At 45.0% G+C, this 25,981-nt stretch overlaps 1 protein-coding gene across 2 annotated transcripts in view; it reads left to right on the forward strand.

Moving 5' to 3' along the window:
- Positions 1 to 1,214: 1,214 nt before the first annotated feature.
- Positions 1,215 to 25,981, forward strand: part of PRP40C (pre-mRNA-processing protein 40C) — a 66,918-nt gene continuing 42,151 nt past the window's right edge. The window contains exon 1 of one of the 2 annotated variants that reach the window (XM_086525318.1): positions 1,215 to 1,420. The gene's annotated coding sequence lies outside the window, so the exon portion shown is untranslated. The remainder of the gene's footprint in view (positions 1,421 to 25,981) is intronic. The other variant, XM_086525317.1, reaches the window with a different exon arrangement.

Consider the following 25,981-nt stretch of genomic DNA (forward strand, 5'->3'; position numbering starts at 1 on the left):
GGATACAAAGCAAATGCATGAAGCATTCTTCTCTTTGAAATATGCATAGTCAAGGGATGACTATTCTTTAAGGCATGTTAATGCAGAAAATAGATTTTAAACGACCAAAGATCTTTAAAAATTATCAAATATCTTTGTGAGGTTAAAATGAAAGTTTAAAGCTTAAAATGTGATTTTTTTGATAGTTCAAAGTGAAACGGAATGTAGATGGCAATTGATTTGTGTGACACATTGGCAATTTTGCAAGCTTGATATCTCAAATATGAGCACCTATGAATACCTTCTATACGTTTCGAGTCAAAGAAGATTCTTACATTTTGATGCTTGAAAACTTTTAATCGTTCATAAGGACATCCCTTCCATTTTGCACAATTTCAATAAACCTTAGTCCTACATGCTCGTTGTTTTCTTTATGTTCCTCTAGACCATACATGTTCTCTGGTTCTATTTTTCTGCCTTGTTGTTTTTGGGGTGTTCTCTTCTTTTAGTTGTGCATGTGTGTTTTTGGTTGCATGGCTTGTACGTGGATTTGGTTTTCATACTCTTAGGATGGTGGGTGTGGGTGTGTGCATCTATGCTTGAGTGCCTATTTTGAATGCGTGTTTCTTTTGGTATTTATTTTCCTTATTTATAAAATAGTTATTGTTGTTAATTAGGAGAGGTGTGAGGGGGGAACGTGCTTCCTATTCCTTTACGTCCTTTGTGCGGTGGAATCTTATGTAGAGGAGAAAGGTAACCGAGTTTTGTCCTCCTCATGATTTATCCTTCTATGAAACTGTGGATTTGTAGGTATCATAGCCTTGTTGATAAGCTTCTAGGGATGGTTCATTTTCTTCTCTCATTTGCTGATGGGGAGTCAATATCTCTTAGTTGTGATGTGGTGGCAATTATCTTCACGCAATGATGTGCAATTTCATATCATCAAAACACTTAATTATACCATCTTGTTTGGAGTGAGCATCCATGTACAAAGATGTCTTGAAATTGACATGGGATATACTAGGGGTTTGGGCAAAGTTTAACTGTGGTTTGGATTTTTTTGGCATCCTTTGTCAAAAATGAAAGGATTTTTGGGACTTTTGAAAGTCGAGGGGGGAATTTCCACAAATTTGAGGGACATTTCGGTGATTTTCTTTTTCTCAAAAGTTCTTAAATGTTACATTTTTTTCCTAAGAGACCTCTTAACGACGTGAGAGAGAGAAAAGAGAAGGAGGGGGCATTGAATAAATTGTTCGCGAGGATTTTAATTAGAGGGAGACGCTGCTCAAGAAATACCAATCGAGGAGCTGTGCTTGCAGAGCGGCTTCGAGCTTTCCTGCACAGGTGCCATCACCACGGAGAAGTGCACGTTTTCGACAATTGTTAGGGTTTCTGTACTCGCGAAGGTTACAACAGACACGTAAGCTTGCGAATTCTTCAGGTGAGTCTTTTCAGTTTCATGCTGTATGTGGGAAGGGCGGAGAGAGAGAGAGAGAGAGAGAGAGAGAGAGAGAGAGAGAGAGAGAGAGAGAGAGAGAGAGAGAGAGAGAGAGAGAGAGAGAGAGAGAATTGATGGTAGTACATTTTCTCCAATACCTTACAGTTTTTGTGGATGTAAACTCTCTTTGTCTCCAACAAAGTCCAGTTTCTTCGAAGAGCGAAGTTTGCACAAGTGAAAGTTTGCTATTATTTTTTTCATAGCATGGGTGAAACATACAATCTTTGGGTGAAGTTAGTCTCATCAAGAGGGTGCAGTATTGTCTCACATTGTCTGCTTTGTGTCCACCCACTGAAGTCTCCCATGAGGACTAGCTCTCCAAGCCTAGAATACTCTATGATCCCCTCTGCAAGTGCAAGGCATATATATGGTGAGAGGGTATCACCCTCCTCTTTTGCGTGCTCCATTGAATCTCGCAATGGTGACGACGATGTTTGATCAAGGTGTATTTGCTAAGGGAAAAAATATGAGAGAGAGAGAGAGAGAGAGAGAGAGAGAGAGAGAGAGAGAGAGAGAGAGAGAGAGAGAGAGAGAGAGATTCTCCTACTGTCGCAAACTTCGATTCCGATGGAGCGAAGTTAGTCTGGTCCGCATAAAGTGGCCTTTGGATCGTGTCTCATGATTTGTTTCCTCCCCCGTACGTCGCTCCTCTTGAACACCTAGAAGTGTTGTCGCATAAAGTTCCAATGTAGAGGCTTTTGTACTCGGGATTGCCCCTTTCGAGTTTGTCACGCGACTCTGTAAGTAGGATGCTGTCTGTCACAAACTGTTGACGTTTCAAAGCCCTGAAGAATGGAGCCAACTTACAGATGCAGGCCGAGGGGCCTAAACCCTAAGAAGAACACGTAACAGAAGAAGAAGTCCTACCAACTTATGAGGACCCCGTCCGATGGGGCCCCAAGTGACATAGAGAAATAAAATAAAGCAGGACCCGCAATTGATGGTGTGGCAGTTTTTCGAAAATCACGCGGACAGTGCTGACGTGGCAAGCCGTACAGATTTCCTCGTTTTGCGCTGGCAGTTGTACGGAATTCAGTGATTTACGCTGACAGCTTTTTGGCATTGCTTTTGGACCAGAAGCTTTTGAGTTTGAAGGCTTTTCATGTAAACTGCTTTTCATAGGCAAAGGGCCTTTAAAATATGTGCTAAGGGCTCATTCTTTGGTATGCTTCCTGGAGAAGGTGCAGAGTCTAGAGTACTGGCTTGTACTGAGTTGATGCAATATAAAGAAATACCGAAAGGGGCGCCAAGGTTTGGGGCCAATACTCTTTGGGGTGGAATTCTGCCACTCCATGTCGCGTGTCGTCTCTCTCTCTCTCTCTCTCTCTCTCTCTCTCTCTCAGTGCAGTTGTTATTGAAGTGCTAAAAGGCTGTTCAGTTTGTTGTTTTTTTATTGGCACGTGGTGCCCGTCTTGTGACAGTGGTATGAGAGCATCAGGCGTGTGCTTTTATGAAAGCACACCGGTCCTACAAAAGAGCAGACAAAGCTATTGGAATTTTTACTTGAAGTATCTTCGGGTCCCTACCTTGGACTTTTTAGCCACGCATCGAGCGCGCTCCCGTCTTCATCGCTCTGTCTTACAGGGCATAAGCCATAAAGAACCCAAGACATAGAATTCATGGATTCATCAGAATATTTGCAATTTCTGCTCAATGAGCTTCACGACAAGACCCAAGATAATGCTATGCCCCTCTAATGAGTTGCCCCCTCTGATGCCCCAGGTGGTACCTCCTCCTCGGGCATCAGAAAGTATGAGAGCTTCCAACCGGCAACCTTCTCAGCCATCTGTTCCGATCGGGGGAGTCTTCAGGAATATGGTCCATGTGACTCTAATCTAGTGCAACAGCCTTTGCCACGGCCATTGCCCCCACCTCCACCACCGCCGCCACCAGGCTACAATGGTTGGAGCCCATATGGATACCCTTATTATCCATACCCGGGATATGCGCCTAACCAACCCAAAGATTTCAAAGATTGCGGCACGACAGTCAAATTTTTCACTTTTTACGGGGTGAAAGATCGCAAGAAAGCATTGTAGTTCCTACAACAATTCGACAACACCTATGCTTTGGGGAATTATACAATAGAATCCAAGATTTCTCGAGCAGCGGGATTTCTTAAAGATAATGCTATGCAATGGTGGAGTTTAATTGCGACACAACCGCATGCTCTAAGGACCTGACATGCTTTCAAGACAGTTTTTGCACGTAGTTACATGACTTCGATCTTTGAAGTCCGGATTTTGGCAGAGTGGGGCAACTTAAGAATGCTTGCCACCGAAACCACGGACGACTATAACCAAAGGTTTCTCGACGTGTACCTTTTGGACCGTTTTGGTGTCCTCCTTTAAGTCCATTTCCTTGGAGGACCAGTGCGAGCGCTACACCATAGTCTTTACTATGCAAGAGCTTATAGACCAGGCCACGGTCGGCTACAAGCTCATGAAAGGAAAGTTGGAGTATACCACAGAAGAACCTCCGGCCACTAACAAGAACTCCCGGCAACAACGAACAAATTCTCAGGAATCTCGTGAAAACCAACCTCAACGGCCTCGTCTGACACAACGTCAACGAGACACCTTGTTACAAGAAGGCTGATGCTTCGACTGTTTCCAAATAGGGCATACGTTCAATACATGTCCTGAGCGAGCCTCGACGTCCTCAGTGCAACCTTCTGCTCCCACGACAGACAGATCCCCGGGGCCACCTCCGGCCAAGAGGGCTAGACTTGCTATTGGACTAGTACCCAATATTTATGGTATACACCTCGAGAGTTTTAATGAATTATGCAGAGCTTATGGAAAAGTCAACGGCTTGAAAGTCCTTATTTTCTTTGACCGAGGAGCTATGGAGAACTTCATCCATCCAGAATTCTTGAAATAGATGCACTTTGATTATGATGCAGAGGGTGGAGAAATTGAAGCTGAGCTAGCCATAGGGCAAACTTAGAAAGTGGTACCGCTGATTGGTGCTCTTCCAGTAACTATAAAAGATTATCATGGAAAAGCCGATTTCCAGATTATGAAGTTGGGCAATTGCGACGTTCTCTTGGGCATGGCCTGGCACAATAAGAATGATGCAACTCTCTAGGTTCGGAACCACATCACCGTGATGCAGAAGGGCAAGCTTCAGTTGTCCTCACAGTTTGGTTGTCCGAACAAAGCTTTGAATGACCCCTCTAGTTGTTTTCTAGTTAGATACTTTTGAACATTGTTTGAGAAAGTATCGTTTGAAGCTTGTTTGAAATGGATGCTATCTGTTTTTAACCTGTCTTGGTGCCGATTTGAATTGTTTGACTCTGGTTCTAAATACCGGTTTCAATGATTGGTGATTTTACTCCCTGGTGGAGAAGTGAGAAATATTGTTTTGGTATTGTTTAAGCCTCGGAACAATGCAGGCCGATGTCTGGGGAGCGTTCCGTTGTATGCTAGAAAACCTTCGAATGACGTAGGCCGATGCCTTGGGAGGGTTTGGTTGTATGCTTGAACCTCCAAGCGACGCAGACTGCGGTCTGGAGAGCGTTTGGTTGTACAGTTCTCTGAGCTCATGGCCCGGATCTTTTTAGGTTATTTGCGGGGGGAGTGACGAGGTAGTTGTTGAGTAGCTTTTGTGAGAGTGAGCAGCAGAAAGAGTGTTAGCCACGCGCGCCGAAAACGCTGGAGAGAGAGAGAGAGAGAGAGAGAGAGAGAGAGAGAGAGAGAGAGAGAGAGAGAGAGAGAGAGAGATGAAATGAATTGTTATTTTAACGTCTTCAAAAGGCCAAAGTGACCTATGAGACCAAAAAGTTACAATGTGGTGGATCTGATACAAAGTTTGAGTAAAAAGTTAAAAATACTATAGGATCCTAAGCTGCTAGATGTAAGCTAAGCAGCTAGCTAGGCTTGCGTAGGATATGGGCAGGGGGTGAAGTGAGTGGGGGACTAAGACAACACAGTGTGAGTGTATCCTTAGAAAGAGCTAAATCACAAGAGATCCAGCATCGATCGCTGATGGATCTCATCAATCTCCTCCTTGGTTAGTTTTCTGACCGGGCGTCATGCATGTCAGGCCAAAGTGATCCAAATCCTCCGATGTAGCCTCCATTGATGTTGTGTAGTCCTCTGCAGTCGTGGGCGTCTGGATCTCCCTAGCTCGGTCGCTCGATCGATCAGCGTGCCTTTGGTGTCAGGAGAATGTGGGCTTTGCTGTGGTAGTAGCTCCTCCGGGTGTCCAGTGTCTGCTCTAAAGAAGTCTATGATCCATCTCTGAGACTGGCTAGCCTCTCCCCTCATCAGGCTCTCTCTATGTCTGCGCAACTCCAGCAAAAACAATCCCAGTCATCTGTGAGAGTGCGCGTGTGCGGAAGAGAGAGAGAGATAGTAGACACCAAAACGCTATGTGTAGGAAGAAGGGGCGATCAGCCTCCCATGACTACCATCGCCCCCCCATGACTACCATGAACAAAAGACCCTCAGTACAATCAATATGACTCTGTGAGATGAGAGAGATGGAAGTGGGAACCCCCCTGTCCCTATAAATAGGTGCCCAAGGGGATGTAGGGCAAGGCTTGATAAAAATCCCCACGACCCAACAGAAAAATGATATTAAGGAAATATATGAGGAGCCCGGACAAAAGTGGGTGGTCGGCCCCAAACACGCCCGGTCGGACCAGGAGCAACCTAGACTATCGGTGGCCAGCCCGGAGACATACTAGCTGTACATGTGTGCCCTAGACCTAAGAAGCAGCAGAGTGGTGTAAGTCTTAACTGTCACGATTGTGACTTGTTACACTCTTCTTGATTCATTACAGATGCAGATGCGAAGTGTGATTAACCCAGGAGGACTCCTGTTCTCGAATGGTCACACCCCTTCACCCAAAAGACATACCTCTTCGCCAAAATCCACACTCCTTCGACGACTGGTCACACCCCTTCACCCTACGGATGCGACTCTTCACCCAATGGTTGCAGCTCTTCGCCGAAAGGATGTGTCTTTTCGCCTAAAGTCATGTCTCTTCACAAAGAGACATGCCTCTTCACTGATGACTATTCAATTCCTATAAAAGGAACCCTTGTATCACACATTCAATCAATCAAACACAGAGTCTTCTAAGTCTTGTTTCTAAGTTCAGTTCAGTTTCTTAAGTCTTAATCATGAGTTTAAGTACTTAATTAAGGATTAGCATCTAGAATCCTAACAGCGGTATCATAGCAAATTTTTTTCCCGGGACCCGAAGGTTGTGAGCCTCTCACCCTCGTCGCTACTCTCCCCCCCCCCCTTCCCGGAGTTGTATGGAAGCAGAAGAAAGATGGACAATACCCACGTCAGCATGAGGTAATCTTTTCTTCTACACTTACAGAAAGACAAGCAGAAGACGGCAGACAGAGTGGGTGTTGCGGCATACCGGTTGCACTTCTGGAGTAAGTTTCTCCAGCACTAGGTGACTCTTCGTGTGGACAATTTGCGCTTTTTCCATGAAGAGTCGCACCCTTCCCTTGCGCAAGTGACGCGAGCCAGTGCTTCTAGGCCACCCCTTCACCCGGCTACTCACGCCAGGCAGCCCACGCTGGCAGCGCACGCAGCTTTCGAATACATGCAGCAACGTTCGGAATTTATTCAACAGCGCAGCGTTTCGTTTTTTGCCAGCGCTGGATTAAATTGGGCCACCCTTTTAATTTTTAAGGGGTTTTTGGCCGGCCGCCCAACAGAAGTTTAAAGTGGGCACCCTTTGGGTACCCAACATTAAAAACAAATACTAAACAAAAGGGCCACCGAACGGCAGCCAGTGAAATGAAGAGCCAGCGCTAGCGTGAAGAAAATTTGCCGCCCCCTCTTCTGCTAATCCTTCGCGCCGCCAATTCTGGCCATCGCCGGGTGTGCACGCGGGCTAATTCGTAGTCATGGCCGACGATGCCCTCGACGTTCCAGTCATCTTTCTCTCGTACATAGACGAGGTTCCCGAAGATATCTTGCCGAAAAATCCTCCTCCTGCTCCCGAAATGATTATTATACCAGATATCCTCAAACAGGAACTCGCATCCGAACCGAAAGTAATTCTCATTTCGGACTTCCCATCTCCAGAACCCGTTCCAGTTCCAGAGGAAATACAGGTTCCCGACTTCATATCGGCACCCGAGCCTGCTCCTGTTTCTGCACTACAGCCAGCAGTTTTGCCGCAAAATTATCTGGTTTACGTCACCCATAGGGATGCCTCGCGCTCACTGGGCTGGGTGGTGTGGTGTAACAAACTGCTGTGACGTGTCAAAGCCTAAAGAATGGAGCCAACTTACAGATGTGGCTGAGGGGTCTAAGCTGTCACAAAGTGATGACGTGGCTGCCCGAGACTAAAAACCCTAACCCTAATTTTTGCCAAAAACCCTAACTGTTGAAACCCTAATTCTGGAAACCCTAACCCTAAAACCTGCAAATCCTAATTTTGGTAACCCTAATCCTAAAACCTGCAAACCCTAATTCTGGAAACCCTAACCCTAAAACCTGCAAACCCTAGTTTTGTTGCCAAGAACCCTAAAATTGCAGAAACCCTAACCCTAACCCAAAATTGCAGAAACCCTAACCCTAACCCTAAGGGCAACAGGGAGATTTCCGCGTTTTGCGTTGGCTGATGACGTGGCAAGCTGTACGGATTTCCGTGATTTACGTTGGCAGCTTTGTGGCTTTGCTTTTGGACCAGAAGCTTTTGAGTTTTAAAGGCTTTTTACTGTAACTGCTTTTCAGGCCAAGGGCCTTTAAATATGAGGCTAGGGCTCATTCTCTGGTATGCTTCCAGGAGAAGGTGCAGAGTTTGGAGTACCGGCTTGTACTATGTTGATGCAATATAAAGAAATATCGAAGGGGCGCCAAGGTTTGGGGCCAATACTCTCTGGGGTGGAATTCCGCCACTCCGTGTCGTGTGTCGTCTCTCTCTTTCAGTTCATTTGTTATTGAAGTGCTAAAAGTCTGTTCAATTTGTTCTTTTCTATTGGCACCTGGTGCCTGCCTTGTGACAGTGGTATCAGAGCATTAGGCGTGTGCTTTTCTAAAAGCATATCGGTCCTACAAAAGAGCAGACAAAGCTATTGGAATTTCTATTTGAGGTATCTTCGCCCTCTAACCCGGACATATTAGGCACTGCAACCCTTACTTCATCGCGCATCGGGCGCGCTCCCGTCTTCACCGCTCATGTCTTACAGGGCATAAGCCATTAAGATCACTTGCAAGAGAAGGATCCAAGATTTGTTTCGAGTTGCTGTTTTTTCAGAGACAGTGCCACGCAGATGTTGATGTCTAGAGCTACCAAGTCGCACACTTTCAAGGACTTGGCAAGCTTTCAAGAAAATTTTTGCCCGAAGTTAAATGGTTTCTGACATCTTCCTTCGAAGTGCAACTTCTGGCAAAGTGGGGTACCTTGAAATGCTTGCCATGGAAACCCTAGTAGATCATAACTTGAAATTTCTGGACATCTCTCAGTAGATGTCTCTTCACGAGCAAATGACCTTGGAGGTTCGGTGTGATTGCCATCGCCACCAAAGAAACACTGTCTGTCCAAGAGCTGATGGACCATGTTGAGCTCGGCTACGACCTCATGGAAGGAACCTAACTCTAATTTTTGGTGCAGGTTTCAAGATGGAAAGTCAGTCGACTTTTCGAGCTCGACTGATGTTGAGATTGCTTTTTAAGTTTGAGTTCTGTTTGATCTTGTTTGGTGATCCTGTTTGGAATTTGTTTGAAATGGATGGTATCTGTTTTGAACCTGTTTTGGTGCCGATTTGCGTTGTTTCACTCTCGTTCGATACTGGTTTCAATGATTGGTGATTTTACTCCCGGGTGGAGAAGTGAGAAATATTGCTTTGGTATTGTTTGAACCTCGGAACGACGCAGGCCGATGCCTGGGGAGCGTTTCGTTATATGTTTGAAAACCTCGGAACGACGTAGGCCGATGCCTGGGGAGCGTTCTGTTGTATGCTAGAAAACCTCCGAACGACGCAGGCCGATGCCTGGGGAGTGTTTGGTTGTATGCTTGAACCTCCAAACGACGCAGATTGCGGTCTGGGGAGTGTTTGGTTGTACAGTCCTCTGAGCTCATGGCCCGGACCTTTTTAGGTTATTTGCGGGGGGAGTGACGAGGTAGTCGTTGAGTAGCTTCATACCACAGATCGTTTGTCTCGGGGGAGTGCTTAGTGGTGCTGTTTGTCGTGTCTTGTAACATGCATATGTAAGCATTTGTGTTGCATTGTGATGTGCCCAATTACTGAATATTCCTAATTGGACGAGATTGCCTGGGTATGTAATTTTAGTGCATCAAGACACCCGTGAAAGATCAGTACGATATGGGTGTGATGGCTAATTTTACTACGCCGGAATATCAAGAGTTCTGATCTGGACGAAAGGAGAAGCTAACTCTTTGATCAAAAGAGCAGAAAGGAGAAGCTAACTCCTTGATCAAAACAGCCGAAAGGAGAAGCTTACTCCTTGATGAAAAGAGCAGAAAGGAGAAGCTAACTCCTTGATCAAAATAGCCGAAAGGAGAAGCTAACTCCTTGATAAAAAAAGAGCAGAAAAGAGAAGCTAACTCCTTAATAAAAAGAGCAAACTGATAGTCCCTCGGAATGACCCTCGGAAATTTTTGAACTAACTTGAGTTGTTTTGCAGATATGCTGTAATCGTGGACGATTACTCTCTTTCAAGAAGGGGAGATGTAACAAACTGCTGACGTGTCAAAGCCTAAAGAATGGAGCCAACTTACAGATGTGGTTGAGGGGCCTAAACTGTCACAAAGTGATGACGTGGCTGCCCAAGAGCAAAAACCCTAACCCTAATTTCTGCCAAAACCCCTAACTGTTGAAACCCTAACCTTAAAACTTGCAAACCCTAATTTTGTTGCCAAAAATCCTAAAATTGCAAAAATCCTAACCCTAACCCTAACCCTAAGGGCAGCAGGGAGATTTCAGCGTTTTGCGCTGGCTGATGACGTGGCAAGCTGTACGGATTTCCGTGATTTACGCTGGCAGCTTTTTGGCTTTGCTTTTGGACCAGAAGCTTTTGAGTTTTAAAGGCTTTTTACTGTAACTGCTTTTCAGCCCAAGGGCCTTTAAATATGAGGCTAGGGCTGATTCTCTGGCATGCTTCCAGGAGAAGGTGCAGAGTTTGGAGTACCGGCTTGTACTGTGTTAATACAATATAAAGAAATACCGAAAGGGGCGCCAAGGTTTGGGGCCAATACTCTCTGGGGTGGAATTCCGACACTTCGTGTCACGTGTCGTCTCTCTCTTTCAGTTCAGTTGTTATTGAAGTGCTAAAAGTCTGTTCAGTCTGTTCTTTTCTATTGGCACGTGGTGCCCGCCTTGTGACATGTGGCATATCATTGTTACGCGCGAGTCTCGTCATTTGCCACACTACGAGCACATACTGGGCCGGTACCCTCACTTGGCCTATTCTCTGACGGAGTGTCGCGTGGATACAGTGAACGACATCATCTCCCAGCGGTGTAAGGTGCAGTAGAATGAATGTTGTATTTTCTCAAGATTAGTGATCTTTACTGCTCAAGGTTCCTTTTAGTTCTTAGGGAAGGAGAGAGCCTTCCGTCTTGTAGAGTGTTGTAATCACGAACAAAGTGGGTGGATATTGTGCGTGCAAGTGAATGAGACTTAGAGAAGGAGAGAGAAAAGATATGACACCCGAGAGGTTGTAAAACCCTCCTCCGAAGGCCCCACTCTCGTCGGCGAGAGTGGTCTACTTTGATTGCACAAAGGTGTACAATGCGAATGCAATGGACTGATGCAACTTGGACTATGCCGATGACGACGACGACTTGATGGCTGAAATCTGAGATCTTCTAACTGCTGAAATTCGGGACTGTTTCGGTGGCTGAAAATGACTGTTTTGGCTGCGTTTTTATGGCTGAAAATGGGGGAACATCTGCAACCAACTTGGGGGCTGATCTGCTACTGTATCTAAGGCTGAAATCGCTGTGGATCTGATGTGGTTTAGGGCTGAAAATCAAAACGCTGATGTGGCTGAAAACAAAACGCTGAGATCTGCAAATGGGGCTGGCGTTTTTGTGAAGAAAACGCTGGGCTGGTTGTGTAGCGTTTTTGCAAGCAGAAACGTTGGGCTCTCTACTGCTAGCATGGGGAGGAAACTGCAATGCTGGGGGATCTAGGTGATGAAGGCGATATCTGCAAATGAGGAAACGTCAATGGTGGGGATCTGGCCCGGCAAGGATGAACTCCAAAAACGGTGGGTGTGCTGGGGGTTACTGTTGAGAAGTTGCCTCTTGAGCGGGAAGCTCCTGCTGCCTCTTTTGCCAGAAAGTGCTAACTTGGGTTTGCTTATATATTAACTTAGCAAAATTGCCCTACCTACTTTTGTTGGAAAGTCACTTAAAAACAATAAGTGAAAATAACCAATAAATAGGAAAATAGGCTAAATGCACTGGAAAATTCCCCTAACTGATGCTAATGGTTGTGATGGGAATTCCGATGATCATGCTGTGTGCAACCGGAGGATATGCATCTATACTCAGTGACTGGGCATGCACGGTCTACGAATAGACTCACAAAAGTGCCAGATCACTGCTAATCTAAACTGACTGAATTGACGGGAACCCTGCTATGGTGTAGCTTGTCCACGGACACATAGGGTTGGGATGTGTCACGTGACATCCCCTCCTTTTCAAAGTGAGGTACTGGTACCGAACTGTATGGCGTCGAGGGAGATCACCAACAGCATCCGGAATCCTGGAAGGGACTCTTCGCCGGCCCACTGTGATGTGTGGGTCGTGCAGTACTTGAACTTCATAAAGGTCTGCAATGCTTGCTTCTTTGGGCCGCGCCGAAAGCGACACAAAGTCTTCTGTGGCTCCTTCGATGATTCAACTTCGTTGAGAGTCCTGCTTCTTTCGTCTTCAAGAATCTCCATGGCTGAAAATTCCTGAAACCATCTCCAACACAAAACCATGAACATACCCATTCCATGTAAAGTGAAGCAAAAAAATATTTTCTTCTCTAAAGACTCTGTATGCAATGGAGACGAACATAGAGACGGAGTGACAACCCGTTCATCCAACACATGCAAACAATGAGATCGAGTCTTTTCTGTTTGATCGAAATCAATCAACTGTGGCAAATCCCTATGGAAATGCCCATGCTTGGTGCTCATACTATCATGTGCTCTTTCGGAAACTGTGTCATGCCAAGGAAGAGACATGAAATGTGACTTCTTGACATACAGACTTTTCAACTTTTCATGAACAATCCGCATACATTCGTGTTCATCCATGAGAGAAACGTGCTCAACATACAATATGTCATGCCTAGGAAAAGGGATCACATAACGATGTTGACTAAAATACAGGAAACCTTCACGAATGAAACACTCGAACAATGCGTGCGTATCAATCGTGCGAACACATAATACTTCCTGTGAGGGTTCTTTGGACCAAGGCTTGAGAGCCAAGATCGGTTCTTCCTGAAGGGGTTCTTTGGACCTCGACTCGAAAGCCAAGATGGGATCTTCGTGTGAACAATCACATCATCTTCATGCAATTCATCATGCTTGTGAGAAATCACATCTTGATCATGCAAATCATCATGCTTGTCATTGGCATCCAAATCATCATGCTTAGCAATATCATTCAAATCATCATGCTTATCTTTGTCATCCAAATCATCATGCTTGTCATACAAATCATCTTGCTTATCATCATCATTCAAATTATTATGCAAATCATTGTTAATCAAATCATCATCATGCTTCACACAATCATGCAAATCCTGTGTATCATGCTTTGGAGAAGAAGAGACTGAGAGAGTCTCCTTTTCCCGAATCTCTTGCATCGGTGTCGGCACTTTAGAAAAAAGTCGCAACATCTCTTGCAGTCGTGCTTTGTTCTCGCGATAAAATTCTGCTTGTCTTGCTTGGTTCTCTGCTTGTCTGCGTTCCATTTCTCCTTGTCTTTCTTTGAATTCATGATCCAATTTGGCTTGTCTTGCTTTGGCTTCCAAGCGTGCTTGCTCGCTCTCACGCGCTATGGCTGCCATTCTTTCTTGGTACTTACGCTTGATGGCTGCGATTCTTTCTTCGCTTTCTAACTTACTGTCCATCATCCTCTTGTCGAAAGCCTCGATAGGAGTTAGTGCAATCCTTGTCGTAGATGGTGAAGGGGGAGGGTCGGGGAAAAACCTCCTGGTGGGGAAAATTCTTCTTCGCCTCTCTCATGCTCATCACCTCCAAGCGAAGTATCCATGCTGCTTCGAGTGATGACCATTCTGAAGTCGTGGGTTCTTGTGGTCTTGGGTTCTTAAGTTCACGAGGAACTTGGGTTCTTGAGGTTTTCTTTCTCTTGCAAATCGCGTTGGAGAAGGATCTTCTCTTCACCCGAGTTCTACTCTTTTCTGCGGGCGCACCCCTTGGCGGCCTTGCGCTCACACCAAGGTTGCTTTTTCCCACCTCATGTTGATTGGCCGGCCGCTAAGTGAATGGTCCGCTCTCAATGAGTGAAAAGAGACACAAGGGGAGGCTGGACAAGCCCTTCTTTCTTGGGATTCCTTTCACTCTTCAACAAAACACGATTAGGAATCGCCACGCCCAAGTAAACTTGGGTTCGTGCGATCGCAACAAGCAAAAAAATTCTTGTGGTTCTTTCCTTGAGTAATGCAGAACACTTCCAAAGCTTTGATACCAATGTGAGGTGCATCGGAATGAATGTTGTATTTTCTCAAGATTAGTGATCTTTACTGCTCAAGGTTCCTTTTAGTTCTTAGGGAAGGAGAGAGCCTTCCGTCTTGTAGAGTGCTGTGATCACGAACAAAGTGGGTGGATATTGTGTGTGCAAGTGAATGAGACTGAGAGAAGGAGAGAGAAAAGATACGACACCCGAGAGGTTGTAAAACCCTCCTCCGAAGGCCCCACTCTCGTCGGCGAGAGTGGTCTACTTTGATTGCACAAAGGTGTACAATGCGAATGCAATGGATTGATGCAACTTGGACTATGCCAATGACGACGACGGTGGTGACGACGACGACTTGATGGCTGAAATCTGAGATCTTCTAACTGCTGAAATTCGGGACTGTTTCGGTGGCTGAAAATGACTGTTTTGGCTGCGTTTTTATGGCTGAAAATGGGGGAACATCTGCAACCAACTTGGGGGCTGATCTGCTACTGTATCTAAGGCTGAAATCGCTGTGGATCTGATGTGGTTTAGGGCTGAAAATCAAAACGCTGATGTGGCTGAAAACAAAACGCTGAGATCTGCAAATGGGGCTGGCGTTTTTGTGAAGAAAACGCTGGGCTGGTTGTGTAGCGTTTTTGCAAGCAGAAACGTTGGGCTCTCTACTGCTAGCATGGGGAGGAAACTGCAATGCTGGGGGATCTAGGTGATGAAGGCGATATCTGCAAATGAGGAAACGTCAATGGTGGGGATCTGGCCCGGCGAGGATGAACTCCAAAAACGGTGGGTGTGCTGGGGGTTACTGCTGAGAAGTTGCCTGTTGAGTGGGAAGCTCCTGCTGCCTCTTCTGGCAAAAAGTGCTAACTTGGGTTTGCTTATATATTAACTTAGCAAAATTTCCCTACCTACTTTTGTTGGAAAGTCACTTAAAAACAATAAGTGAAAATAACCAATAAATAGGAAAATAAGCTAAATGCACTGGAAAATTCTCCTAACTGATGCTAATGGATTCTGATGGGAATTCCGATGATCATGCTGTGTGCAACGGGAGAATATGCATCTACACTTAGTGATTGGGTATGCATGGTCTACGAATAGACTCACAAAAGTGCCAGATCATTGCTAATCTAAACTGACTGAACTGACGGGAACCCTGCTATGGTGTAGCTTGTCCATGGACACATAGGGTTGGGATGTGTCACGTGACAAGCGGCCTTTAGTTCGGGGTCACAGCGAGTTGTAGCTTCCGGACTATACGCCTTTGACACCAGACGACACAGCTCCTATCGACGAGGTGGAAGATATCGAGGATTCGGATCTTGGACCAGATTTCTTAGAGGAGTGGGACGCAGCATTAGCAACAGCTTCACCCTTTTACGACAAGCACACCTCTCCAGCCTCTCCAAGATATTCCCTCTGAGCTGTTAGAATGTCAGAGACAGGCAGTGCTCCACCCGACGATCCGATAGCTATCCTCAGAGAATAGATGTCCATCCTCCAGGAGGCCCTTTCCAGTGGTCTTGCATCGAAGGCAGCACGTTTGGATGTCTTACAGGTATTCTCTTCTTCGAGGACGCAGCTAGCTACACATTCGGTTTCCTCGGTAGCAGAGTCAATTCCTGAGCAAGTCGAATCTCCAGAACAAGAGGTAGACAATCCTGAATTAAAATATCTTTTTAAGATAATAAACACAGTACAAAAAGGAAAATTGATGCAAAGTTACCGGAGCCATACAACGGTTGCCGCGATAAGTGGGTGCTGGACCATTGGCTTTTCAAAATGGAGGTTTATTTTTCAAATACTGATCTCATTGAAAGCAAGAAGGTTGCTTTGGCAAGCTCCCTACTAAAGGATATTGCATTCCTTTGGTGGCGTCGCCGTGTTAAAGATGGAAAAATCACCGCTACTTTGGACAAATTCCGGCGCGTTCTTTGCAAGGCTTTTGAGCCTGCAAATGCCAATTTTCACGCCCTGTCTTCTCTCCGCCACCTCAGCCAAACTGGTTCCTTGGCCGCGTACATCTCGGAGTTTCAGAAATTAACTCTTGAGATAGAGACTCTCAGTCCTTCCGACAAACTCCACAGTTTTGTTGACGGACTTGAGTCTTCCTTGCGAGATGATGTCCATAAATTTAACCTTGTCACACTAGATGCTGCAATCGCTTATGTCGAGCGTCTTGGTGATAATCGGCGCCCATTTAGAAGTTTCCTTCCTGGTGATCGAGCTTCGAATTCTGCAAGCTCTTCACAGCGTAATTACCAAGGACAAGGTGGTCAGAATCAGCGTTCTTTCTCAGGATCTCAATCTTCGAGACAATATTCTGTTGGACAAAATTCTTTTCGACCCCAATCTTATGGACAAGCAGCCACTTCCAGAGCCTCCTCTTCTGCAAATAATGAGAATCGACGAACAATCGTCCCAATCATAGAAGGAACGGTCGTCGTGATTTTCGGCCGGATACTTCTTATGGACAGCAAGCCTCTTCATCAACTCCTTCAACCTCCAACTCCAACCGTACAGGATTTTGTACAATTTGTCATGGACAGCACAGGTGGTATGAATGCCTCAAGAAGCCAAACCCTTCAAATCCTTGCCAGAATTCTCACATGGAGACCACAATTTCAAAACCTATCCACAGCCAACCTTCTGTCCGAAACAAAGGCAAACAAGCAGCACGTTGCGTTCGAGTTTCTAAGGTTGTAAGTGCCTTAATGATGAATGCTCGAAATCACGTCACTGCTCCAGTGGATCTTTCGAACCAGGTTCTTAGCCTCCTTGGCTTTGTTGGCAAGCAGCCAATCAATGTTCTTGTGGATAGTGTGTGTTCTACTAATTTCGTCAGCACATCTTTGATTACTAAACTTCGCCTTCAAACTCAACCTAGTGAGGCGGCTTACCAAGTAGAACTTGCTGATAGTTCCTTCCTCGAGTGCAACAAAAGGATTGAAAAGCTGGATTTTCAGATTTAGGATTACGAGGATCAGCTTGGTTTTTCAGTTATGCCCTTGTCACATTACGACTTGGTCCTTGGCCAATCTTGGTTATTTCAATATGATCCAATAATCAGTTTCAAAGATCACTCAATTCGGCTGTTTCACAAGCAACATGAAATAGAGCTTCGTGGTCTTTTTAGTACCAAACCCATTATATTGGTTTCTGCTTTACAAGTCAAACGGCTGGTTCGAAAACGTGAATGTGCTACTGCCTTAATCATGTTGCGAGATGTCAAACCCGGTGCCGAAGACGCATAAGTTAAATCATCCTCCAACATTGCTTATTTGCTTAATGCTTCTTTCAACCACATCTGGATTTGTTTCCCGACGAGCTACCAACAACTTTTGTCACAAAGTGATGACGTGGCGGACCACAGAAACCCTAATTTTTGCCAGAAACCCTAAAATTCTTGCAAACCCTAATTTTTACCAAAAACCCTAATTTCCGAAAATCGCGGAGGCTGTTTTTTTTTTTTTTTGAAAAATGATGAGCGATGCAAATTTCGCTTTTTCTCTACTTAAATGAGAAAGAGAGAGAGAATGCTTTTGCTTTCATGTTTTGACTCTCTGTGAGAGAGAGAGAGAGCAATTGCTTTTGATTTGAAGCTTTTGGGGCTTTGCTTTTGGGCATTCCTTGTAACCTTTAAATTAGTGGTGAGGGCCTCACTTCTCAGAGCATTTGGAGGCAGAGTCTGAGAGTGAAATCCTACCGCTCTCTTGTACTTTGATGATTGATTAATACAAAAAGAAATACCGAAAGGGGCTCCAGTCTTTGGGGCCAATATCTCTAGGCACGGAACTCCGCCGGGCCAGTGCAAATCTATTGTGATCTGTGAATTGTTTTGAAGTGGTTATTTGGTGCTGTCGCGGTTGATTCTTGACTTGGAGTGTCCAAGTCTGTTACAGTGGTATCAGAGCACGGCCGATTTCTCTTCTACGGGAAATCCGATCCCCGATTTTTTTTTTCCGTGGCACCTATGGCTTCAGCCAATGATCAGTCGACTCCTTCTGCATCTGGAGACGCGGGCTGGGATCACAACGAAGATTCAGGCAGAGTATGGCCCACCTTGGCCTACTTAGGCGGAGCGGCAAGCGATAGAGCGTCGCCAGTTGATCGGCGATGCAACAAAGATGATGCTCAATTTTGCCAAGGACCCGAAGATGGCAAAATATATGAACCAGACCTCTTTGGAAGAGGTACAAATGGAGTGGCAGAGAACCACAACACCACTCCCGAAACCCGCTCTCAAGAAATCTTCTGCCTCAAAGAAATATACGGAGAAGGAACTAGAGAATGTGGTTGATGCACGGATTGCTCAGCTTTTTGACACGCAAAAGAAAGCCAAAAAGCACGGCAAAAAGCAGAAGAAAGGCACTGACTTCCCGGGATATTTGGGTCGTCGGTCGACATTTGACAAGGCAAAGAAATTGAAGAAGCGCGTCAAGTTTGAAGACCTACCCAGTTCTTCTTCTTCTTCTTCTGACAGTTCTTCTAGCTCCTCGGATTCGAGCGAAGAAGACAGAAAAGGTAAAAAGCGAAGCAAGAAGCAACGCTTTGGAAAGGGCAAGAGAAAGGCAAAGAAGGCTAAATCTCGCCCAGAGACTGACAGTTCTACTGAGGACTCGTCTACAGACAGCTCAGATTCCGATGACGGAAAGTTTTATGCGAACAAGAAGAATTTTTACAAAGCCAACCAGTATGACTTTCTCGAAGATAAAAGCAAGAAAGTCTGAGAGTTTAAGGAAGGTGGCCACTCGATCAAGTTTGATACTTTTCAGGATACTCAGATGCTTCGAAGGCTTTGTCTTTTATACAGTAGTTTGACATCGCTTTCGCGGGAGGACGCTATTCAGAGCACTCCAAGATTCGGAGAGCTGCCTCTTACTTTAAGGGGAATGCTCGTACTTGGTGGTCCACGCTTCTATTAAGCAAGACTGTGCCAATTACATGTCTGAAATTCAAGAGGCTTTTTATTTCTTCTTGGTTGACTCAAGAGTTTGAGCGAGATATACGAGCTGCTTGGAACCATCTCCGGATGACCAAGAGCGATACAGTGAATTCTTATTGTGAAAGATTCTGGAGCTCTTTTCTACCCGCCTCTTCATTCAAGAAGATCTCGTTCAGAGAACAGATTGAGTGGTTTACCTTGAGTCTACCTACAGAGATCCGAGATCACTGCTTGGAACAGAAGTCAGCTTCTATTCAGGAGTTGATGAGTCATGCGAAGCGGGGCTTTGCCATTCACTCTGGCAGTTTGACCTACCCCACAGATAAGGCCATGACACAACGAGCCGAACAGACTTCTGGGAATGAAAGTAGAAAGAAAAAGAGCAAGCCAGAGAAAAAGGATGCACAACCCAAGCTTACTCCTGAGGAGAGAGCTCGCTTCATCAGAGAGGGGAAGTGCTTTGGATGCGGGGAACATGGACATATCTCCGCGAAGTGCCCTAAAAAAGGCACAGAAAGAACAGAATGATAAAGACGACGACAGGCCTAAGAGTTTGAGAGCAGCTGAGGAATGTGGCAAAAAAGGCAGATAGAAAAGTAGAACTGGTACCACATGGCGTGGGACTTGCACCGATTCAAATGAATGAAAGTACAAACTTTGCCGCTTTTTTTTTTGGGGCAAAGTGAAGGATCAGGAAGCTCTTTTGAAGGAGCCAGGGCCAACTTCTTTTCACTTGGAATTGGCGGCTCGATTTGGAACTACGCCCGACAGACTGACGCCACAGGTGGAGGTAGTTCGACTGGCACCCGGATGGGATGTTGCCATTACACCGAGCATTGGCAAACTTCGTTTGCAATGACAGGGGTGTTAAGGGCACGCAAGTGACGTTCTACTCAGGATCCCTTGGTACCACAAGAACTACGCCGTGGTTGACTACCGGGCCGAGAAAGCGACTTTGATAAATGAAGGGCTTGGAGATTGTACTTGATGAACTTCAGTTTCTTACTCATTCTTTTGGGAGAGAACTGAACGCTGGATAAAAGTTGAATATGTTTTGACCTTATCAAAAGAACGCCAAGATTTTTCTCCACACTCATGCCGATTGCTTTTCAGAGGGCCTGAAGATCAAACCTTTGATCTGATACTTGGAAGCACGCAACCGAATCGACCACCTTACCGTGTGAAGCCGAGTACAGAATGAAAAGATTATGAACCCAGTAAAAGACCTCTTGGAAAAGGGTCTTGTCCAGCCTAGTACTTCACCGTATTGCTCTCCAGTGTTGTTGGTTTTGAAGAAAGACGGATCTTGGAGAATGTGCATCGATTATAGCGCTCTCAACAAAATCACCATCAAGAACAGATTTCGGATTCCTAGGATCGATGATATACTCGACAGGTTACAGGGATCCTCGTGCTTTAGTAGGATTGACTTGAAGAGTGGATATCATCAGATCAGGATAGTGCCGGGAGACGTCTACAAGACAGCTTTTCGGACGACTTTTGGGTTATTTGAGTTTTTGGTAAGCCTTTTGGCTTAACCAATGCTTCTGCGACATTGAACCGGATGCTGGACAGGATTTTTTGAGAGTACAGGCTATTTGTTGGCACTTTCTTTGACGACATCATTGTTTTCTCCAAGAATGAGGCAGAACACAGAGATCATGTGCTTCAAATCTTTCAGGCATTACGAGATCACACGTTAGTGATTAATGCAAAGAAAAGTGAATTTTTCCTACCAGAGATACACTTTTTGGGACACATTGTGTCAGCAGCACAGCAAGAGTGCAAATGGACCCGGCCAAGATAGAGACTATCCGTGATTGGCCCGATTTGAGAAATGTCCATGAAGTTAGAAGCTTCTTGGGACCGTGTTCGTACTATAGGCGGTTCATAGAAAGTTTGCAGAGGTTGCTTCTCCTTTGTATACCTTGACACAGAAAGGAGTACCTTTTTCGTGGGGACCCACAGAGGTGACTGCCTTTCGGACATTGAAAGAGAAATTGACTACGGGACCTATTTTGACTTTGCTAGACTTGCAGAAGTCATTTGAAGTATATTGTGATGCTTGTGGTCGTAGTCTGGGTGCGGTCTTGATGCAAGAAGGCCATGTCAATAGCTTACGAGAGCCGTTTGTTTACTAGGCCGGAGATGACAGCACAGATTTATGAGAAAGAGCTTTTGGTGGTTATCCATGCTCTTACTCAATGGCGGCATTACCTACTCGGAGCTGATTTTACTGTCTTTACAGACCATCAGAGTTGGCGCTACTTCTTGTCATAGAAGCAACTTTCGGAAAAGCAGATGCGGTGGACGAACATCTTGTCATAGTTCCACTTCCAGATTGTCCATGTGCAGGGACAGAAGAATGTGGTGGCAGATGCTTTGTCTTGGAAGCCGTTGGTTCTGGCTATTTCCGCGATACATCATAGGAGCTTCGAGGATATGGTCGATCAGTATGCCATAGATATAGATTTTGCAGATATTTTCACACGGATACGGGATGGGAAGACAGTAGCTGGATACTCCCTTTGGGAAGGCTACTTGATGAAAAAGACTATGTTGTGCGTTACACAGCCGTTGAGGGAAAAGGTTATGACTGAATACCATTGTCCACCTTTTACGGGTCACCACGGAATTGCTACCACCATGAAAGGGGTAGAGAGATACTTCTTTGGGCCGAGACTCAAAAAGGATGTGAAAGAGTTTGTGCGCAGTTGCTCAGTATGCCAGAAGGTCAAGTTTGACAGGCATAAGGCATAGGGATTGTTACAGCCTTTACCCATACCCACCCACCCCTGGGAAAGTATTGCAATGGATTTCATTTTTGATCTCCCAAGAACACAGAATGATCATGATGATTTTCCGATTACATGGCACGTCTGAGACGATTGTCTTCGACAGAGACCCCAGATTTATGAGTTTGTTTTGGAAGGCAATTTGGGAGAACATTGGCACGCGGTTGCAGTTCTCGTCATCGTTCCACTTGCAGACTGACGGGCAATTTGAGATTGCCAATTCAGTGATTTTAGATTTATTGAAGTCTTGTATCTCGGATAAGAAGACTCAATGGGAAAAGAACTTACCTTTGGTGGAATTTGCCTAGAATAACACGATACACTCTTCAACAGGGAAGACGCCATGTGAGATTGTTGAAAGTGCTACGAAGGTTCCATCCTTCCTGAGCACGAAAGATTAGATATTGGAAGCGGATGAATATTCGCGAGATTTGGATACGGCTTTTGCCAAGGTTCGCGAGACTTTACAGAAGTCTCAAGAACGATAGAAAAAGGCTGCGGATCGCCATCGTCGCGACTTGAAACTGAAGGAGGATGATTGGGTGCTCTTACGTTTTGAGAAGGCACGCCTACGAAAGAAAAAGGGAAAGGAGAGGCTTTTTCCAAAGCTTAGTATGCGATACTACGGACCTTTCCAGATCACTGACAAGATAAATGATGTCTCCTTCCGATTGAAACTGCCAGATACTTGGAGGATTCACAATGCATTGCATGTGAGTCTCTTGAAATTTGTTAAGGGTGATGTGCGTGATGATGGGGAGCCTGATGAGCAACCCGCAGTGGAAGAAAACGAGGAGATCCTTGTTCCTGAACAGATTTTGGCACATAATGATACGAAGAAAGGTAAAGTCTGAAGGCGGTTCTTGGTTTAGTTAAAGTCTTCAAGAACTTTCCTGCATTTGATGCGAAGTGGATGGAGGAGGAGGACCTAGCAGATACTCCTCGGATTGTGAAACTTTACCTCGATCTTTTGGTTTAGCATAGTCTACTCCAAACGGAACCCAGAAACTCAGCTTGGCCGAAGATCTGGTGCAGTGGGATGCACAAGAGGGGAGTTACTCCGCTCCTTTGTCAACAGATGCCTCGATTTTGATACTAAAGTCACTGATGTCTCTTTGAGCTTCAGGGATATTGAGAGCTGACAGTATTCTGCTGGATGACTTTATGAAATGGAATTCCTGATTATGATACTGATTTGTTCTTGACTTCTTGTGAGTGCAGGAACTGATAGCCGAAATGATTGCAGCATTTTGGTCTGATTGATCTCGAATACACATGGTCGCAATAGGGGTTAGTCAATCGGACATCGATGAGGTCCCGATTGGACCTAGATGTGATTGCTAGCTACATTGCCGATAAATCATGGTCTAAGATCCGAATGAATGTCCTGTGATGTCTGGTGATGTCCTGTGATGTCGTGTGATGTGACTGTCGATTTTGTACATGTGCTAGATGTGTGTTCCTAGTACGTAGATACTAACAGTCAGTGTTTGCTAAGACGGTTTATGGCTTTTGTCAGTTTTGCAGGCGTAATCGCGGTCGATTACAATGCTTTCAAGAGGGGGGTATGTCACAAAGTGATGACGTGGCGGACAGCAAAAACCCTAATTTCTACTAGAAACCCTAAAATTCTTGCAAACCCTAATTTTTGCCAAAAACCCTAATTTCCGAAAATTGAGGAGGCTTTATTATTATTATTATTTTTTGGAAAATTATGAGCGACGCAAATTTCGCTTTTTCTCTACTTAAATGAGAAAGAGAGAGAGAATGCTTTTGCTTTCATGTTTTGACTCTCTGTGAGAGAGAGAGAGCAATTGCTTTTGATTTGAAGCTTTTGGGGCTCTGCTTTTGGGCATCCCTTGTAACCTTTAAATTAGTGGTGAGGGGCCTCACTTCTCAGAGCATCTGGACGCAGAGTCTGAGAGTGAAACCCTACCGCTCTCTTGTACTTTGATGATTGATTAATACAAAAAGAAATACCGAAAGGGGCGCCAGTCTTTGGGTCAATATCTCTAGGCACGGAACTCCGCCGGGCCAGTGCAAATCTATTGTGATCTGTGAATTGTTTTGAAGTGGTTATTTGGTGCTGTCGCTGTTGATTCTTGACTTGGAGTGTCCAAGTCTGTTACAAATTTGCCTCCTCGGTGTCCCGTGGATCATCCCATAGATTTGATCCCCGGCCAACCTCCACCAATTCGAGCCCCTTATCGAGTTTCATACTCCGAATCTCAAGAGATACAGTGGCAGCTAGAAGATTTGCTGGATAAAGGTCATATTCGCCCAAGCAAAAGTCCCTTTGGAGCTCCTGTCCTATTGGTCAAAAAGAAAGATGGGTCTATGTGTCTTTGCATAGACTATCCTGCTTTGAATAAGTTGACGATTAAAAACGAGTTTCCCCTGCCTCGCATTGATGAGTTATTTGATCAGTTATTGGGAGCAAAGATCTACTCCAAAATTGATCTAAAATCAGGGTATCACCAAATTCGCTTTCGCATTCGCATTGGTGATGAGTACAAGACAGCTTTTCGCACAAAGTATGGTCTCTATGAATTTCTAGTATTGCCATTCGGGTTAACCAATGCCCCGGCCTCTTTCATGACGCTGATGAACGAAATCTTCGGACCTTACTTGGACAAGTTCGTGATCGTGTATTTGGATGATATTCTAGTTTTCAGTCGAACGATGGCTAATCATAAGCAACATTTGCAGCTTGTCTTCCAAATTCTGCGAATCAATGTGCTATACATCAACAAAAAGAAAAGTGATTTCTTCAAGAATCAGGTGGATTACCTTGGTCACATTATTTCTGCTAGTGGCGTTGTAGTCAATCCCAAGGAAATACAGGTCATAGTGGATTGGCCTTTACCGCTCACCATCTCAGCTGTGCGCTCTTGTTTGGGACTTTTAAATTTCTATCATACCAAGGTCCACAAATTCTCAGACATTGCAGCTCCTTTGACTGAGCTTACCAAGCAGGATAAACTTCAATGGACGGAAGAAGCAGAACAGTCGTTCAAAGCCCTTAAACACGCCTTGACGACAACTCCAGTTTTGGCTATTGCAGATCCCACTCAACCTTTTCAAGTCATGACCGATGCGTCAGATCGTGCTTCTGGAGGTGTTCTTATGCAGAATGAGCGTGTCATTCCTTTTGACAGCCGCAAATTTTCAGCCATTCAAATGAGATACCTAGTTTATGACAAGGAATTCTTAGCCATTGTTCATGCTTACCGCACTTGGAAACACTATCTTCTTGGCGCGGCGCAGATTCCGTGGTGCAGACAGATCATCAGTCATTGACATACATTTTTACTCAACCAGTGATGAATCCTCGTCAAGGGCGATGGGTTGAGTTCTTGGCAAATTTTCATATGATCATTCAATACATGCCAGGCCTTGCAAATGCAGTTGCAAATGCCTTAAGCCGCATGCCTTGAGCTATCAACTTTGCCATTTCCGGTGTGCAGATGGAAATACTTGCTTGTTTCAAGCATGAATATTTGACAGATAGAGATTTTGGGGATGCATTTCAAGCTCTTAAATCCTCTACTCCAACTCTTGCAGAGATGAATATGTTTGCAGCTTACACCATTGTCAATGACTTGCTGTATTACATTGATCGCATTTGTGTTCCACACAATGCACCACTGCGGAAAATTTTGATCTAAGAACATCATGAAGTCCCTTTTGCTGCTCATCCAGGCATCAACAAGACATATAGATTGTTATCTGCAACATATTTTTGGCCACAAATGCAGCAAGATGTTATCAAGTTTGTCAAAGTTTGTCATTCCTGTCAAACAATGAAGGCTTCTCGACAACTTCCTCAAGGGTTACTTCATCCTTTACCCGTACCTCAAGAAAGATGGGAAAGTGTCAGCGTGGATTTTATCACTACATTGCCTCATTCTCAGAAAGGCAATGCACAGATTCTTGTAGTGGTTGATCGGTTTTCAAAGATGGCACACTTTATTCCTTGCAAGAAGGCTGCTTCGGCTCCAGACGTTGCGCAATTGTTTGTGCAACACATTTGGTTACATGGATTACCAAAGTCTATTGTTTCAGACAGAGATCCAAAATTCACAGGGCATTTTTGGACATCCCTCTTTAAATCTCTTGGT

The sequence above is a fragment of the Adiantum capillus-veneris genome, chromosome 12, assembly GCF_014529385.1.
Source record: "Adiantum capillus-veneris isolate H3 chromosome 12, ASM1452938v2, whole genome shotgun sequence".
NCBI lineage: Eukaryota > Viridiplantae > Streptophyta > Polypodiopsida > Polypodiales > Pteridaceae > Adiantum > Adiantum capillus-veneris.